Source organism: Lissotriton helveticus, chromosome 12, assembly GCF_964261635.1.
Source record: "Lissotriton helveticus chromosome 12, aLisHel1.1, whole genome shotgun sequence".
In the NCBI taxonomy this organism is placed as follows: Eukaryota; Metazoa; Chordata; class Amphibia; order Caudata; family Salamandridae; genus Lissotriton; species Lissotriton helveticus.
The window spans coordinates 126,049,442-126,066,241 of NC_136073.1; the positions used below are offsets into that span (position 1 = coordinate 126,049,442).

The 16,800-nt window shown below is 42.8% G+C and overlaps 1 protein-coding gene across 1 annotated transcript in view; it reads right to left on the reverse strand.

The window, feature by feature from the left end:
* The window catches only part of LOC144799521 (uncharacterized), a 118,850-nt gene extending 103,130 nt beyond the window's left edge, over positions 1–15,720 (reverse strand). Inside the window, exon 1 of the mRNA XM_078670883.1 lies at positions 15,593–15,720. The gene's annotated coding sequence lies outside the window, so the exon portion shown is untranslated. The remainder of the gene's footprint in view (positions 1–15,592) is intronic.
* Between the last annotated feature and the right edge of the window lie 1,080 nt (positions 15,721–16,800).

Here is a 16,800-nt window from a genome sequence, read left to right on the forward strand (position 1 = left end):
TAAAGGTGCCAGACAGCCACAAAGTACTCTGAAAACAGAGAGGAGATCAGGGCCTACCTGCTTGCCAATCCGCTCAAATTGCATAGCTGGTTGGCCTGACTTTGCAGCAGAAAATCCTTGGTCAGCGGCTCCCTGGCGATGTCTCCTCCTAGGACACCGACAACTGCCTTGCCCCACTGAATTTGACCTTTTCTTCAAAACTTCTTCCAATGTCCATAGGTAATTGGAGACTTGGCCAAACCACTCTGTATATCCAAAAAGCGCTCCATCACGGTCGGCTATAATTTTTGACTTTGCCGCAGTCTCGTGTGACTAGATTTTTAAGATTTGTCATTTTGGTGTAAAACTATTTATTAAAATGCACTCTATTTTTCTTAATTACTTTGTTTTTTGGTGCAATTTGTTTCCGTTAAATACTTTGTACATTGCCGCTATGTTAAGCCTGACTGCCAAACTAGCAAAGGGTTAAGCGCAGGTTAGTTTAGTGACTTCTTGTGGTTCACCCTGACAAGGATTGTGGATGTTGCTTGAGTAGGGTTTCACCCCACTCAACCAACCACCCAATTTCTTACAGTGTCCTTTCCAGGCTTTCCTCCAGACACAGTTTTCGTGTAGAATTATGCTCCTCGCAGTAGTCCTGCAGGTCTCACAGCAGAATGGAGTACCCACAACAGAGGCAGAAAGAGCTGTGAGATTCCTGCTCCTGATTATCAACAACCACGCTGAATAGTGTTTAGGAAGAGGCACAAGACTAGCCTCACCTAACGGGTCCCTATCACCTTGAACAATAGAGACTGCAGTCCCACCATAACCCCCTCTACCATTTACCAAATGACAGTGCTACAAGAAGACTGATCAGCAGTTCCTCTGTGCTAAAGGTACAATTGAAGTTTTAAAGGTGTTTGGTGTCCTCTGTCCCCCCTGCTTAAGCAATGTCAGCAATACACTTCCATTGTTTGAAAAACAACCGCACCTCTATCAGGTGAACAGGAATAGGCCAGGGGCTTCCAAAATGTGACCCACAGGTCCCCATTACTCTGGTACGTGAATTCTGATTCTGTGTATTAGTGAGCCATACTGGCCATTAACACAAACTCACACAACATACATTTTAGATGTTAACGCTAGGATCTCGGTTGGCACATAGAAACTGAACTTCACACAAGAGAGCCAACAGGCCCCCACTCCAGTGAGAGAGGTAAAAAGGTCTGGTCTCAACTATGAATTGACATAATACTGTATGTTGCACCACAGCTCTACTGCTAAACTCACAACAGGGACAGTAGTTCAATGTCAGTAAAATAAAGGCTTAGTATGCCCCTTTAAGATCCTTGGTCCACACTCATGTGAAGGCACAGGCCCAGGACTGGGGAGGCTAGGGTCAAAGTCAAAAACCAGGACTCCAGATAATCGCAGTCAAAGGAAGGACAGCATGAGTGTACGCCATGCAGGGGACATTCCCATTCCAATAGGTGGTTTGGCATTCACAGAGAGAAACGCTGATAATATGTGGCTGGAGTGTGTGTCACTACAGCCAAGGGACAATGGCTCCAACTAAAACACAGGAACTCTCCACTAGCATTTCACTTTCTTTCCAAATTTCCCAGATGCCATGCAAACAGTTTCTCGCATATGGAAAACCCATAAATGTCTGGTCCCCTGCACTCAGGAGACGCAGAAAAACACAGATTGTGGTCACTTCTTGAGTGAAACAGACTAGAGGAATTACCACATTTAATAGAAATGCTAAATATTTGGCAAATATCATGTTCCACATGTTCTGCCAACAAGCCATGTAGGGCAGGGAATGTCTGGCTTGCATCAATATATTTATCATGACATACAGAATTGGATTATATATATTTATAACTTCCATATACTCCTGCGTTTTTATAGCTGTAATCAAATGAACAGTGATTCTGTCACAGGTTTGTGTCAAGTAAACTAATCTATCATAATTGTACACTCCCTAGGAAAACCCACAAATATTTGGTATTTCCAGATATTCAGGGCTAGGTTTTGATGGTTGCCGCTCCAGGATTTACGTTTGTCCATTTGAGAAGGACAACAAAATATAGATAAAATGTATTTTTAAAAAAATGAAATATCTGCAATGAGGTATTAACGTGGGGTTTGCACTAATACATAGCCCTGAATGTTCCAAAACAAATTTGTAGTTTCTATGGGTGTGTAAGGAGACCAAAGAAATACATGTATTTAAACAACCTAATGTAGATTTTTTTAAAGCTGTGGCAAAGAGGTGTGCAAGCACCCTAACAGTGAAAGGTTTAACTTGTTAACCCATCTTATCAGTACAGTACAGTACAGCTAGTAAGCCAGTATTAATAACAATAATAACTTTATTTCGGTCAAATAACCATAAAAGTGCAGTTAAAATACATATTGAAGTTACAAGTGTCGATATATAGAAGGAACAATGAATGACACGTATATAGACATCAAATAGGGTCCTAAATAATGTAGTATCTTCCTGCTTAGACGAGTAGAACCACTAACAACAAAAACCTCTAAAAGTCCTAAAAGTGGGCTAAAAAAGGTATATCATGTTGCCTAGAAAGTCCATGCCAATAGGAGTTTTTCAGGACCCTAGGAGTCATGCCACTGTCACATGGTCCACAATCAATTAGATCAAGTAGTTAAAACCAAGTAAAATACAGACAAAACATCAAATGGCACAACAGATATCTGCAATAAAACCAAAATGACCACTATAAAACATACGCTGTTCCAGGCTACTCTGCAATTGTCAAGTAGCACCTAATGGCCCCGCACTTTCGGGACATACACTTAGCAGCAATAGGATACATGTTAGAATTTTATCTCCTGTTGGCAATGATTTTGTAAGATAAAATCTGGGCTGGAATGGACTACAATCTTCCATCCCTCTCACTGATGCCAAGAGATGTTGTCACTCAGTTATAACCCACCAAAAATACCTCCAAATCAACAAGTCATTCTTCACTCGTCTAGACAAACAAATACCGTGATGTGACTTTACAGTCCACTACATTGCAAAGGCACTACACCCCGGGGCGATCAATCTTCATGCAAAATTCAAATGACCCAACAACGTGTGTGCCAGTTGCAGCTCCCACTTCCCTCTTTTCAGAAGCTTATCAACCAAACCATTCCGCACCTCCAAATTATCACTTGGAACACGCAACGCCATTGCCACTCAACCCCCAAAAATATCAGAATAGCTGTTGGTCCCTCTGTTCCAAAACGGTCTGGGACAACTGCCAATGCCTTCATCAGTCTAGCACACTCTCCATGTACCCTTGCTCTCCCCATTAGCAAGAAATCATCCAAGTAATGAAGAACTTGATCAGATGATGCTACTGCGCGAATCACCCTTTCCAAGAAAGTGCTACATTTTTCAAACACCGTGCATGCTACTGAAAATTCCATAGGCATGGACTTGTCAACAAAGTAACCACCCTGAAACTGTATTCCTAACAAGTGGAAATTATCCTGGTGCACTAGCAAGAGGCTGTCTTTCCCAGCTACACATCGACCCTGCACCAAGGGAGTGGCTGTGTCTACGCTGGCATAAGACACTGAACACTACGTCTGGTAGATGAAATCATTCACAGAACTCCCTTCAGGCTGATACATCATCTGTCATGGCCTGAACTCCCCCGGAGATTAGTTTGACACCATTCCTAGCGGGGTCACCAGCAAGTTCCTCAATGGAGGAATCAGAATGGCCCTGCCATCCCACCCTGGCTCACTTCCATCAACAACTTCTCCTGCACTAGGATATCCATTGCTTTGCAGGACTTCAGATTGTCTGCTTATCCACCCACTTGGGTACACGTGAAAGGTATGCGAAAACAAAAACTAAAACCCTCCCACAAGAAAGCCACTGCTACGCCATTAGGATATCTCTTCAACCATGGCAGTATTGCCTCCAGTTTAACTGGAGTATCCACTTGTCATCACTCCATTGCCATCCTCCCTGCCCATCCTGCCGAGGGCGAGCTGCATCCGGATGTGCACGGCAAGAGGGAGTGTCTGCAGCCACACCTGGAGCAGTCATGGCGAAACTTGCAGGGATACCTATAACAGGCTCCCTTGTTAAAATTCCATCAGACCCCCTTGTGGGGATGCTTGCTTCCCACCCACACTCAGCTCCGAGTGGGGAGACTCAGAAAGGTCTAATAAGGAATAGGAAGTCCATTTGCAGTACATATCGTTTTCACAGGACTCGTAGGTCTCACTTACCATAGCCAAAGCTCCTGATTAATATCTCCACATGGTTTTGTCAGTGTGGTGCTCTTTCATGCCCTGAACTGTTCATCATATCTTAACTACACCAAATCCCCAAAACTGGTGCTGGCTGTCCTAATAGTGTGTATATAACTAAGAACAATCCTATCAAAGAGAAGGGTGACTGCAAAAAGAAACCTGTCCATATATTTCAATGCAAAGTTCTATTCTTTTTAATAGGTTTTCAAGTTAAAAACAAACATAATATACAAATTACATCAAATTGACACCCAAAAACAATTTATACAAAATTCATAAAACATTATCACATAATATTAAAAAAGGGCAAAAAGTGGCAATCAATACTTTCGACGCGCGTTTCGGCGTTTCTGAAAACGCCTTCCTCAGGAGCCACAAATATATCTGAAATATATAATTAATAAACATAAAAATACAAACACTAACATATACTAAAAAAATCTATTACAATTAAAAGAAAAACATCATAAAATGTAATTAATACAACAGATTCACAACAATCTTTTTATGCAACACACCTTCCCTACTTGCTACAGCAAAGTAATATTTGCCAGACAAGTTACAAAGCTAGTAGTTCTATATTTGAGCAGTTGTTTGTTAATCATATCAAAAATAGATAGGGGATCAGTAGAGAGTGACCATCCAAGATTTAGAATATATTTAAAGCGACTGTATATAAAGGGTACGGACCCAAGACATCCAGTCGTTGAATAATGATGACCCCCATTATAAGTCATAAAGAGTGTTATAGGCAGTTATGTAATACAAAATGGACAATACTTACTTCTAAAATTTCCACACAATGGCTAGGGTCCACTTCTAGTTCCTTAGCAACTGATAGATCGCTGTTGCAAAGGACATGACACTAAATTACTACGGATGGAAGAGGACATATATTAGATGTCTTAGATGCCGTACTTCAATATAAACCTATGTTGCAGCTCAATCACGTGATGACAAACGTAGCATAATTTGCTCACCCAAAGGATCGAATCACTGTTTTTAATTAGTGTTTAGCTGGTTCTAATCGTCACACGTGGAGACCACACGACCACGTTTGTAGTTCAAAATGTGGCTTTGTTTCATAAGATATCGCTTAGCATCTATATGGTAAACAAAAATTAAGCTATAATTACTTATATATTTGTACAGACGATAAACGCAATGAAACGTCCAGGAACGAACCCTTATCAACATAATGCGTTTACCTAAATATATTCTAGACGTAGTCTCCTCGTTGCGATTAGAAAGGAGGGTTCAATACTCTCGTCCAGTGTCCTGGATAAACCTTATATAGTCTTATAAGATTTTTCTGTTCCCCTGGACAGAAACAAATACCCACACTAATTGATATTTTAATCTATAGTCTTTAAGGTTATTGACTCATTATCATCTAATCTTTACGATTATCGGTCGACACTCCATTAAGTAAGGACGTAACTTTATATATACGCTTACCGCTAGATAAAAACAGAAATCTGATGATATGCAAAGTTCAGTTAAAACCAACACGTTCCCCTTAATCACTTGCCTCACGTCTGGCCTCTTGTGTGAAACCGAAGAAGGGCCAAGAAAAAAGGAGAAAGACAAAAAATAATTCTTACATTATTGCTAAAAGCATCTATTTTAATATCAAAACCTCCTCAGAAAATAATACGGGACTTCTCATTTGAAGAAGAACATAACTTACACGCAGCTATGATATGTAGCAACTAGGCCAGACAGCCGAACAGAATCTAATCGTGTCCGTGAGGATTACAATCTTCGGAATCCGGGCATTAAATAACCGGTCCTTTCCTTCACTCCGCGTGATTCTAAATTACAAAAACAAACACAACCACAGTGCTTGTAATTAAAAACACAACGTTTGTTACGGTTCAGGCAGCATAAACCAACAGGTCAGTGCTGTACAATTATCCTTACCGTCAGAGGTTATGTGTAAAGGGAACACGGCGCTGCAGAGGATGACTGCCGGCGTTTCTTGGCCGTTAGAAAAGGTATCACCTGACGTGTTTCCAAAGGGGCTTAAAATACAGGCATCAGGAGCTCACGTGATTAATCTGCTCCGAGTGCCTTAAAGCCCCAGTCCTACTAACTTTACTATTCAATAAGTAAATAAAGGTGCGTATATTTTATAAACAGAGAAGGTGGAGCGAGTAAACAGGTAAATCGATTACATTAAAAAATAGGCTTCTATGCCTAGTAAAAGCATACTTAAATTATATAAATGGGTATTCTCTGTTCTAAAGTAGCAAATAACCTCCTCAATCAATAATATGAGCGTGTCAATGATGGCATGCCCATTATTAAATTACCTGAATACCTAGCTGTCCTAATAACATTCATGTACTTCCATAAGGTCACACACTGCTACAGGACCTTTTCACACAAGACAGTGGCGAAAACAGTGAGTGCCGCCGTCCAGGTATCAATGTTAGTGGGCACATTTGGCTTCTTAGCTAGCTCCCTTTTTTCTGCAATCGAGCCCTATGGAGCAATTTAAACAAGTCCGTATTGCATACTGTGAGTAGCCTCGTACATTTGTGTGAATTCAAGTTGTGTGTGGGTCCTTGTAACAGGCTATAATTGACAGCTGTGGCATGAGGCCAAAGGCAGTGTGAATTTCGCACAGTGCCTATCAGTGGATCAAAAATGGATTCAGACTAAATGCTTATCCATTTCTCAAAGGCTTTGTACAGTTCCCACCTTACCCTTTCATCATGACTCAGAGGGACCTTAATTTCGTTCTCACCTTCCTTCTGTGCGCCCCATTTGAACCTCTGCACAACTGACCCCTTCAGCTGCTTACCATCAAGACAGTCTTTGTAGTGGCAATCAAATCTGCCAGGATGGTAAACGAATAACAGGCTTTGTCATCCAGGCCTCCTTACCTATCAATATTCCCTGACAAGTTGGTGCTTCGTACTAGTGCCTCTTCCCTACCAAAAGTGGTAACACCCTTCAATGTAGGGCAATCTGTCACCTTGCCCACTTTCTACACTCCTCCGCATCCTTCTAAAGAAGAGGAGCGACTCCACCCTCTTGATCCAAAAAGACTGTTGTCGTTGTATCTTGACCGCACTAAAGAATTCTGGGTGGACGACAAACTCTTTGTGGGGTACATGGGAGCTTAGAAAGGTCATACGGTGCAGAAAAGGACTATCTCATGGCAGGTCATCCTCTGCATCAACATTTGCTACACTCTGCTGAAAAAGCAGCCTCCTGAAGGAATAAGAACTCATTCTTCCAGACCTAAAGTTTCTACCACGGCATTACAATGTGGAGTTCCAGTCCTCAACATTTGTCAGGCAGCAACGTGGGCATCACTGCACACGTGTACAGAGCACTACAGCTGAATAGTCAAGTCCGAAGGGATGGTCTTTTCGGCTGCTCTGTCCTGCAGGCCTTTTTAGTCTACACATGATCACAGTCCCTCCTCCGTGGATTGAATTGCTGGGGTATCTATTCAAAGGTAAGGAATCTGGGGCTACATGTTTCTAATACATGGACAAGTTACTTATCTTTGGTAACGCCTTATCTGATAGAGACATGATCTAGCTGAAAGTTCCTTACCGACCCACCCATCCTCCCCACTCCGTGGACAGGTTTTTAGTCAGTGCTCTAGTTGTCACAACACACCAATGTCATTGCACTTCATGGCTTCGTGCTTCTGGTGTGGAAAGTCGTGAAAAGTGGGAAACGGCCTGAACAACGATTTTTTTTAACAACGAGTGGCCTTAACAACAACTCATATACAACGAACTGGGATTGAACCACGACCTTCTTAACAACTACTTCATTAAACAACGAGTGGCCTTAACAACGACTCCAACCTTTAAACATGAAAAAAATGTAATTTATTTAAAGTACACTTCAAACGTATAATAATTTTAATAAACATCTAATGATAGTCCGTTTTAATTTACCTGGTTTTAATTGGCCAGTAGATGGCACTGTAGGATTGTTTTCAGGCAGGAGGACCCTGGGCACGGATCAAGAGGATCTGTGTTTCACCGTCTTAAAGCTGCTGGAACCTCAGATTTGAGATCACAGACATGCATTGTGTGACATGTTGCTTTTCAGCGGGGTCTGTGGCACACCACAAGGCTCATCTGTTTCTCGGCGCCCCCTCCGCCCTGGGACACGTTGACATGTGCACTAGACATCACATAGATTTTACGGCTGAAATCTTTCAGAGAAAACACCTGGCGAATTCTTCGGTGAATGTGAAGGGTGTGGCTGAGCAGACGGCTTTGCTTATGTCCAAGAGGCAACCTATTTCTACTCAATCCACCATGAGCAGAGGATTTGTAGACCTTGGCTGTTGCCAGCAAGTTTTAAACCATTGCTTTCTGCATATAAAATGTGAGAGCAAACTTTCTTCAAATAAGACATAGTCCAGGAAGATGTCTGCAAGGAAAATTTCCTGAGTGCTGTCAAAAGCTGTGGATATTTTAATAAGAAACCGGGCCAGTGTTAACATACATTTCTGTCAGGGAAAACAAGGAGTTAAGAGAAAAGTTAATCCAAAGAAATCAGGCACCCTATCCAGTGTGTATAAGTGATTACTATGGGGAATATGGATTACTACTATTACTATTACTACATTTATATGTAAATGGGATGTATTTCGTAGTTCAGTGAGTCGTGGTTCAAAACATAGTGGTTGGGATTTGGTCGTTGTTTAGCCTTCGTGGTTTAGGCACTCGTGATTCCAGAGGTAGTTGTTAAATCATACAACCGTGAAAAGTAACTGACACCAGCGCGCTGAGGAAGTGCCTCTATAGGTGATGCGGACATCACTACGGCGCAGACGACGCCAATTAAGTCACGCGGAACTATCTGATGCCACCTACCTACAGGGATATTACTCAAATAAAAATCTTCCAGATCCAGTCTGAAGCCTGGGACATTCTCTGCAGAGCACATAGAGCAATTGTCAGATGTGCCAACTGTAAATGTAATTCTATATGAAAGTGTGTGAAAGAGGTATACAGCTGTCGAAATAGTGACAGCACGAAAGTTAACGAAAAGGCAGGACTTACAGGTGAGTGGGTGTATTGTGTGTAGGGGGTAAGGAGAAGCAAGGAAGCATGTGCAAAAGGGAGTGAAAAGAGGGCACTGACGAGTAAAGAGAGGATCTGGGCGATATGCAGATGATGGGTGTCAGAAAGATATCAGGAAAAAAAAGAGCATATGGGTCTAACCGAGAGACTGCAGAATTATGGTGTGAGAAGAGGAGAACTAGAATCATTTAGACACTCCGTAGACCCCTACTCCTTCCACAGACCCAAGTAATGTGTAATTCATAGTCTACTTAAAACGTTGAAATTACTTTGCATGTGTTTGTGTATGTGCAGACTTCATGACTGCCCATTGTATGTGCCTCACTACTTTTATCTGGGACTCCTTTTGTATATCCCTATAAACCACTTTTACAGACGCCAGTGGCTACAAAACCCGTGGAACACCCAGCCAGCCAGCACCCTTGAAAGTACTGTCACCAGGTCACTGAGTTCTAAACACAAAGTCACTATGTGGAAAAACAAACTTTGTATAGCTGACAAGTTTCCCACGTCCATGCGGGATGTACCTCTCCAGTCCAAGTATTTATTTTGTGACTTGTAGTCAGTGCTTTAAATGGGCAGGCACTGTCCGGTACTGAGTACCTGCACTCCTTTAATTTGAAAGGGAGGGTCCCTGCATTTCTCAGCATTGCTGCAATACACTTAATGGGAGAGTATGGGCCTGTCTGAGGTGCAAACAGGTGCTCTGAATAGTGATTACCTGCAGTTCTAGTTCTTTCTGTTTAAAGCACTGCTTGTAGTCCTGTTTTATAATGGAATAAACACAGGGCACAAGTCAAGGGTACACGTGGGTAGACTGCGTCAACATGCTCTTTTCACAGGGTGGACGCCGCCTACCCAGCCAAGCAGTTGGGCCCCGCAGAAATATGCTAAACTCATCCGGGTGTAATTTTCAGACACTGGGACACATTCAGCAGTGCCTGTACATTGTCACCTTTTGTTCAAAGCAAGCAGGCGCTAGGCCCCCCAAAAAAGGGCGTATTTAAGGGGCCACTGGGCCTCCTTTTGTTGGAGTAGCCTGGCTGGGAGCTATCTGGAGACTAACACATAGATGCAAATGCAATGGAGGGGAAACAAAGGAACATAGATTGTTATACTTCACAACTACATTTTTCTGTTGTTGTATACAAGACCTATGCATGCATTGTAAGACTGTCTGATGTGCTGGTCTGTCCCAATATTTACACAAGTAAAAATTTAAACAAGACAATTTTGTTTTATTTATTTTATAATGCTTTAGAGCTTCTCATCCCAATGCAGGGTGTCAGAGCGCTTTATGTCACGTATACATAATACATTGACAATAAATCATGTGTGTGTAAATCAATATACAGGATGTGTTAAATAGCGAGTGTTACAAAGTGTAGGAGTCACTACTTTCATAGCTCACTGTGCTATATTAGAAGGATTACAATTTATGAACTGCAAGTCACAAAAGGATTTTGGTGTTAAAAGCAGTAACCCACTTATCCATTTACATAAACTAAAAATATTAACCCTCTACGCTTCTTTGATTCAAAACTGGGACAAGACAAAACACAGCCCTCTCCAGTAAATATGGTAACCTCCAGAGTTATCCCTCAAGACCTGGCTCTTCGGCTAATTCAGACCTGCGGACCCCTAAAGGGCCTCGATACCCTCATGGGTGAGTAGCATGCTTACAATTCCCTGATTGATTGATTGATCGATCGATCTTATTATTCTCTGAGATTTACCGGGCACACAAAGATCTCTGCAGCAGGTGATAAGATAGGTGCATAAGATATTTTCAAAATGCAGACTTAGCAATGAATTAAGCGTAACAGATTTACTGCCACGTTACTCCTTGTTACCAATTTCTTTTTGGCATGGTTTTAAAAAAAAAATATATATATATATATATATATATAAAAGTTGAGGCCCAGATTTTGCATCGCAGGTTAAGTCACTTTTTTGGTACAGTCCTGTCGCGAAAACCTAATTTTTTTAAATATTGTAATGCGCTCAAAGGTACTCATGATAGACATGCTATAATATGTGTGAGGTCTTAAGATCCGATGTCACTTCTTTACATGCCAATAGATCCAATACAGACGGGAGAATCCAAATTATTGAAGCCAAAAAGGGCTTTAGTTTGGCTGTCTCCTGCCTGAACTTACCTCTGCATCAACGGAAGTCAATGAGGAAACTACAAATCCTTCGGATTCTTTTTTAAAAGAACTCCCACTTACCTCTCCTACAAATTTGGAATGTATGCTTCTTGTGAAGTCATGAATTGTGATACCACTTGCTGTGATGTAAAGTGCGATGTCACGCACTATGATGTCACTCGCCATGAGGTCACTTGAATACTGCCTAACTTGATTAGTCTCCCACTTCTCTGTTATTAAGGGCGTGTGCCCTAAATAAACAAGACTAGAAGTACCAGTATTAAAAAAAATAGACTGGAACAGAACATCCCGGTCAAGTTGCCAGCCTAATATTACGGTAGCATTTTAATATAGTAGTGTCTGCGGTATTCAGCATGTCTTCGTTTGTACAGTTTGCGCAGATGGAGACATATACTGGAAGCAATTAAACAGGAAGGGTGTCTAGAAGTCCCTCCAGTGTGCTTAAAAATATGATTTAACGCGGTTTCGTAAATAGCCAATGAATTATTCACATCAAGTTATGTTAATTGTTTTGATATTCAGCGTGCACATTTTCAAAACATTTATTGGCAGGTGGTCACTGTCCCACAGGTAAAGTTGCCTTTGGACTACTGTTTTTAGGTTTCGCCTGGCGTCCGCTGCGCAGCAGCATTCGCGCAGGCGATATCTTTTGAGAAGCAGTATGGGGCTTTGTCCCGCCTCTCTCTTCCATTGGCTAGCTCCATAAATGGAGGCTAGCCATTGGAAGAGATGGTTGTCAATCACTCTTTCCCCCCGTCAAGACGCGATTCGGGGGCGTTTCCGTGTCTTTTTTTAAGTCCCGCCCCCCACACCCTCCCTCTCGCCGAGGAGTTGTCCATGTTCTCTATCCTCCCCGTCCCGTTGTTGTGCCTTGTTTATCCCCCGCCCTCCCTCCCGTTGTCCGTGCCTTCTCCCTCCCTCCCGCCCGCCCACTGTCCGTGCCTCCTCCCTCCCGCCCGCCCACTGTCCGTGGCCTTGTTTATCCCCCGCCCTCCCTCCCGTTGTCCGTGCCTTCTCCCTCCCGCCCGCCCACTGTCAGTGCCTCCTCCCTCCCGCCCGCCCACTGTCCGTGCCATGTTGGGGAGGCTGGGAGGTGGCCGTAGTATCAACAGGAGCGTGTGCTCGAGTTGCAGGGCAGTGCACGAGCCTGGTTGCGCGCCGGCGGTGGAGGTCGAGCACGGGGACACCTGTGGGAGCGGCGAGCAGAGGCCGGCAGTGATGGCCGCGGTGAGAGGGAGGCGGCACCGCCATGAGGGACTGAATCAGGGCCCGTATTACAACCCCTGCACCGGAGACCCGCTCAGGGTCCACCACAAACATGACGTCTCCTAGGACTCCACTGGCCACCGTGAGCGAGAAGGATACCCCCGAGCAGGTGAGCTGGGAGCGAGATTGACTTCCGGGCAGGAAAGGGTGCACCTTCCGACCTGCCCCCTCCCCCTTGTTATGGTTTGTCAGGTCTGGCAGTATAGGATGCAAGCCCTTGACGTGTGTCCAGTGGCATAGCAAGGTCGCCGTGGGCCATAATGCAAGGAAGGTAATGGGCCCTTGCAGGACGCTGTTTAATAAGAGAACCCTCAGCGTGTCAGTGGGTTCCTCTGCCCCTTTGCCCCGATTTCACTGCACCTGCTGAACCAGTGATGCCCACTTCTGTGTGTGGATGGGAAATAAAAGGAGTATTTATCACACAAATCGCAGGCCACGTTCATGAGTGATAGCCAAATGACATAATTTCAGTTCAGGTTTCATTACTGCAGAATACCGTAAACCTCGATGACGAACATTGACTGAGAGAGCTGCGCTCGGTGTTCGTGGTTTTAATGTACTCCACTTTCATCACGAGTATATTGGGAGTAGTAGCAACCTCATGCAGAGGTATAGTGCAGAGTGATGGGCTTTGAGGCTCTCTCGCATATGCGCAGAGTCTAAGGGCCAGCCCTGCACTGCACGAGTCTAAATGACACGCCCGACTGCCCCACCAAATATCTATTAATGAAATGCAACGGCGTTTCCTGCTATTTCAGACTAATAACACTGCCAATTGTGTGGACATATGCTTTTCGATTCCTTGGATCCCCTAAAAGGCTGCTTTTTAGTGCTCTTTTTCTTAACGTTGTGCGTAAGTCTTCATAGTCTCTTATTTTAAACTGATTCTCAGCAGCCACCCCACTTTACTTTGCTTGTGAATCATACAGAGTGATTACGGTAATGGGACTATGTATGAAAAGCAAATAGTTTGAGGAACCGGATGCTAAGAGCCGTACCTGCTCTTATTCACCAGGCTTAGCTAGTTTATGAATTAATTTCCTGTAGAACAGCTCCTTTTTATAATTTTTTTAGGGAGAATACTGTCGGTGAAAATGCTCAGCGCCTTAGACGAGATGACCTGGAGGTAGGTGACATTGCTTAGTAGAGGATTTCAGTTTCTTTTATTTACTTTATGCTCCTACTTTCACTCTATTGCCTACTAGTAGATTGAGAGTAAAAGAGGAGCATGTCTATTTTCATGCTTTTCCTTTTCCCTTTTTTATTCCTGTTTTTATTGCACTTCGGTCAGCAAACGTTGAAATGTGCCATATTCCGGTTCTGTGGTACTGTCTGCGTACTTAAGTTAAGTATAAGTTAAACATACTTAGTCATTTATTGTGTGTTCTGGCTGCAGTATTTATGTAATTTATTCTTGTCTATCATCGACTTTGGTTTTGACAATCTACTTCTAATTGCCACCGCTACGCGTCTACCTTCTTCCTGCCTCAAAATCCCCCCAACACACTCGCACACTCTCTCTCTCACTCACTTGTTTTAGAAAGATCTTAAGCAGGGCTTTAAGTTGGATGGGAAAACTGGGGGGTTGGAGTCTCCCATAGGGGCGTGGGTGTTATAATTAATGGCGTGGCTTAAAACACTTGCGCTAAAAATCTGTGCAGTGTGCTGGCCAGCTGGTATTTTGCTGCTTCTGTCTATTCATCTAGCTATCTAACACAATAAGTAACATTAAACGTAGCTAATTAGCAACACCTATTACTTTGTTGTATAGAATATTAAAAATGGATCCGCTCTTGTAGGCAAGGTTGTGGCGTAGGGCTGCAGGTTCGAGCTTGGCATCCGCTCAACATCCTGTCATTCAAAAAATGAACACGTCCTTGTGTAGTGTAACTTTTGCTCATGTTTGCGTTATTAAAAACTGAAAATTAGTCACTTTAAAGTTACTTCAAAAGCAGTGACAGGTGCTACTATTGCAGAATAACTTTTTTTTGTTTTACCCCCACCTCGAGAGTAAAAATGGAGAGCCCGATAGCGATAGGGATCCGTTTCGGCAACTGCTTTTAAGAACTGTTGGTGCTGAGCACCGACAAGACCCCGCCTACTTAAAGCCCTGATCGTATGGTTGCCCACTCCAATGTTCACTGTTAACACTTACAAGATTACCAATTTTTGTTTTGAAAGGGGGCTCTTGTGGGTAATGTAGAGCAGTGTTTGGGAGGGGTGCACTTACTCTTTGAGATGATTATGTGCGATATTTTAAACACCTACTGATGGCCTCATGAAAGTAAAGAAGCTTTTTCCAATAACCAATCCTAAATAGTCTTTCTACAGCAACCTACTGGCTCTCCCTCACTAGGGTCTTCACTTTCTTTTATATAGCCAGAAACTAATTATGGGGCTGATTGGTAAGACTGGACATCCAAGTTTAGCATTATACCAAATTTACGAGAGATATACCGGCATTTGTGAGAGATTAAGCTATTGGCATTGTAAATGACAATGCCATTTATTTATCTGTTTTCAAAACCAACACATAAATACAAATGTTGTCATTTACAATGCCAATAGCTCTAACTTTTGCAATGGCGAGACCGTTGCATTGTAAATGCTTGTTGTTTGTTTGTAATCTTTTTAAGAGATTAGCCTAGTATATTATAGCGCTGGGCACCCGGGATGATTTCATAGCGCTCATAATAGTTACGCCGTAAATTACTGGTCCGCTATGCTTGCAGCGCAAACTAAATCGCCACACATTCTCCAAAGTTGCTCATGATTCGGGCTGCAATTAGTAATCGCGTTCTATACATTAATAAGACTCACCTGCTGTCGGGGAGGTGCGCTCTCTCAGCCCATTCGTTCCTCCGCCACCATCCGTGCATCCAGCTGCGGGACGTCCGTGTTCACTATACTAACGCTGCAGGCAGGCAGCATAGGACTCTGCCCTCTCCAGGGGTTGGAGTGTGGGCGTGGTCCGGGCGTCAGAACTCACGCGCAGCTTTTCTGCACGTACAGCGCGTGGCCATCTTGAGTTAGTAAACAGATACAAAGGGCATTTTGCAGATATATTAAATGTGCAATGTTTGTCACGTCGTAGGAACGCTCCACACAGATATTTCAGTACAAAAATATATATATATATTAATATGTTTACACCAAGATGTCGATGCGTCCGAAACAGTCAACTTAGGTATTAAGCTGTGTTTGCAGTTTTTTTTTGGTTTTAGAGCAAGTGCTTTAAATAGAAAAAAATAGGTACAGGTACTTACCAAAAGGAGCGTGAACTGTGGAGAGGAGTGCGGGCGGGTAAGGGCGGAGCAAGGGGCGGGCCTAGAGTTAAAACCTTTCCCAGCTTTATACGCAAGAAATCTGCATGCATTGTAGGAAAGTCTAAGTATCCCTGTCCTTTACATGCAACTCCTTGACGCATGGTTATAACTCACTAACTAAGCTATATAACAAGGAATTTAACTTGTGACCTGCATGTAATACAAGGATCTCTGCAACAAAAACCGTAACCAAAGGAGCTATCTACATAAAAACACATATTTTGCATGTTGTGCTTTCCAACAAGAAGAACATTGACATTCAAGGCAATTTTATGGGGAGTTGAACCGTTGATTAGAATGGGCTCTGATCTTTCTAGCAAGTGCATTAACCTTCTTCTGCATATGTGCGCTTCTAAACAGATGCCAAGAGATAGATGGATTCACTGCTAACCCAAGACGAATGAATAGAGCCTACACCAGAAGCAGTGCCATGAAAGGATTCTTTATTCACTATAAAAAGCCCAAACTATAGTAATTGTTATTTGGTTATAATATGGATATGTAGCTCTCAAGTGGTATCATGTTATGTGACATGTATCTTCAAACTAGTTTCTGACTTTTGCTATCAAAGCTTGGTATGCTCGAATTTTTTTAAACCCTTACATATAATGAGAAGAGAGAACTACAAGTCCCAGAATGCAAAAGCATTGGCAGCTAAATTCAAGAACTGTCTGAAAGTGTAAGATATTCCATGGAGCCTTC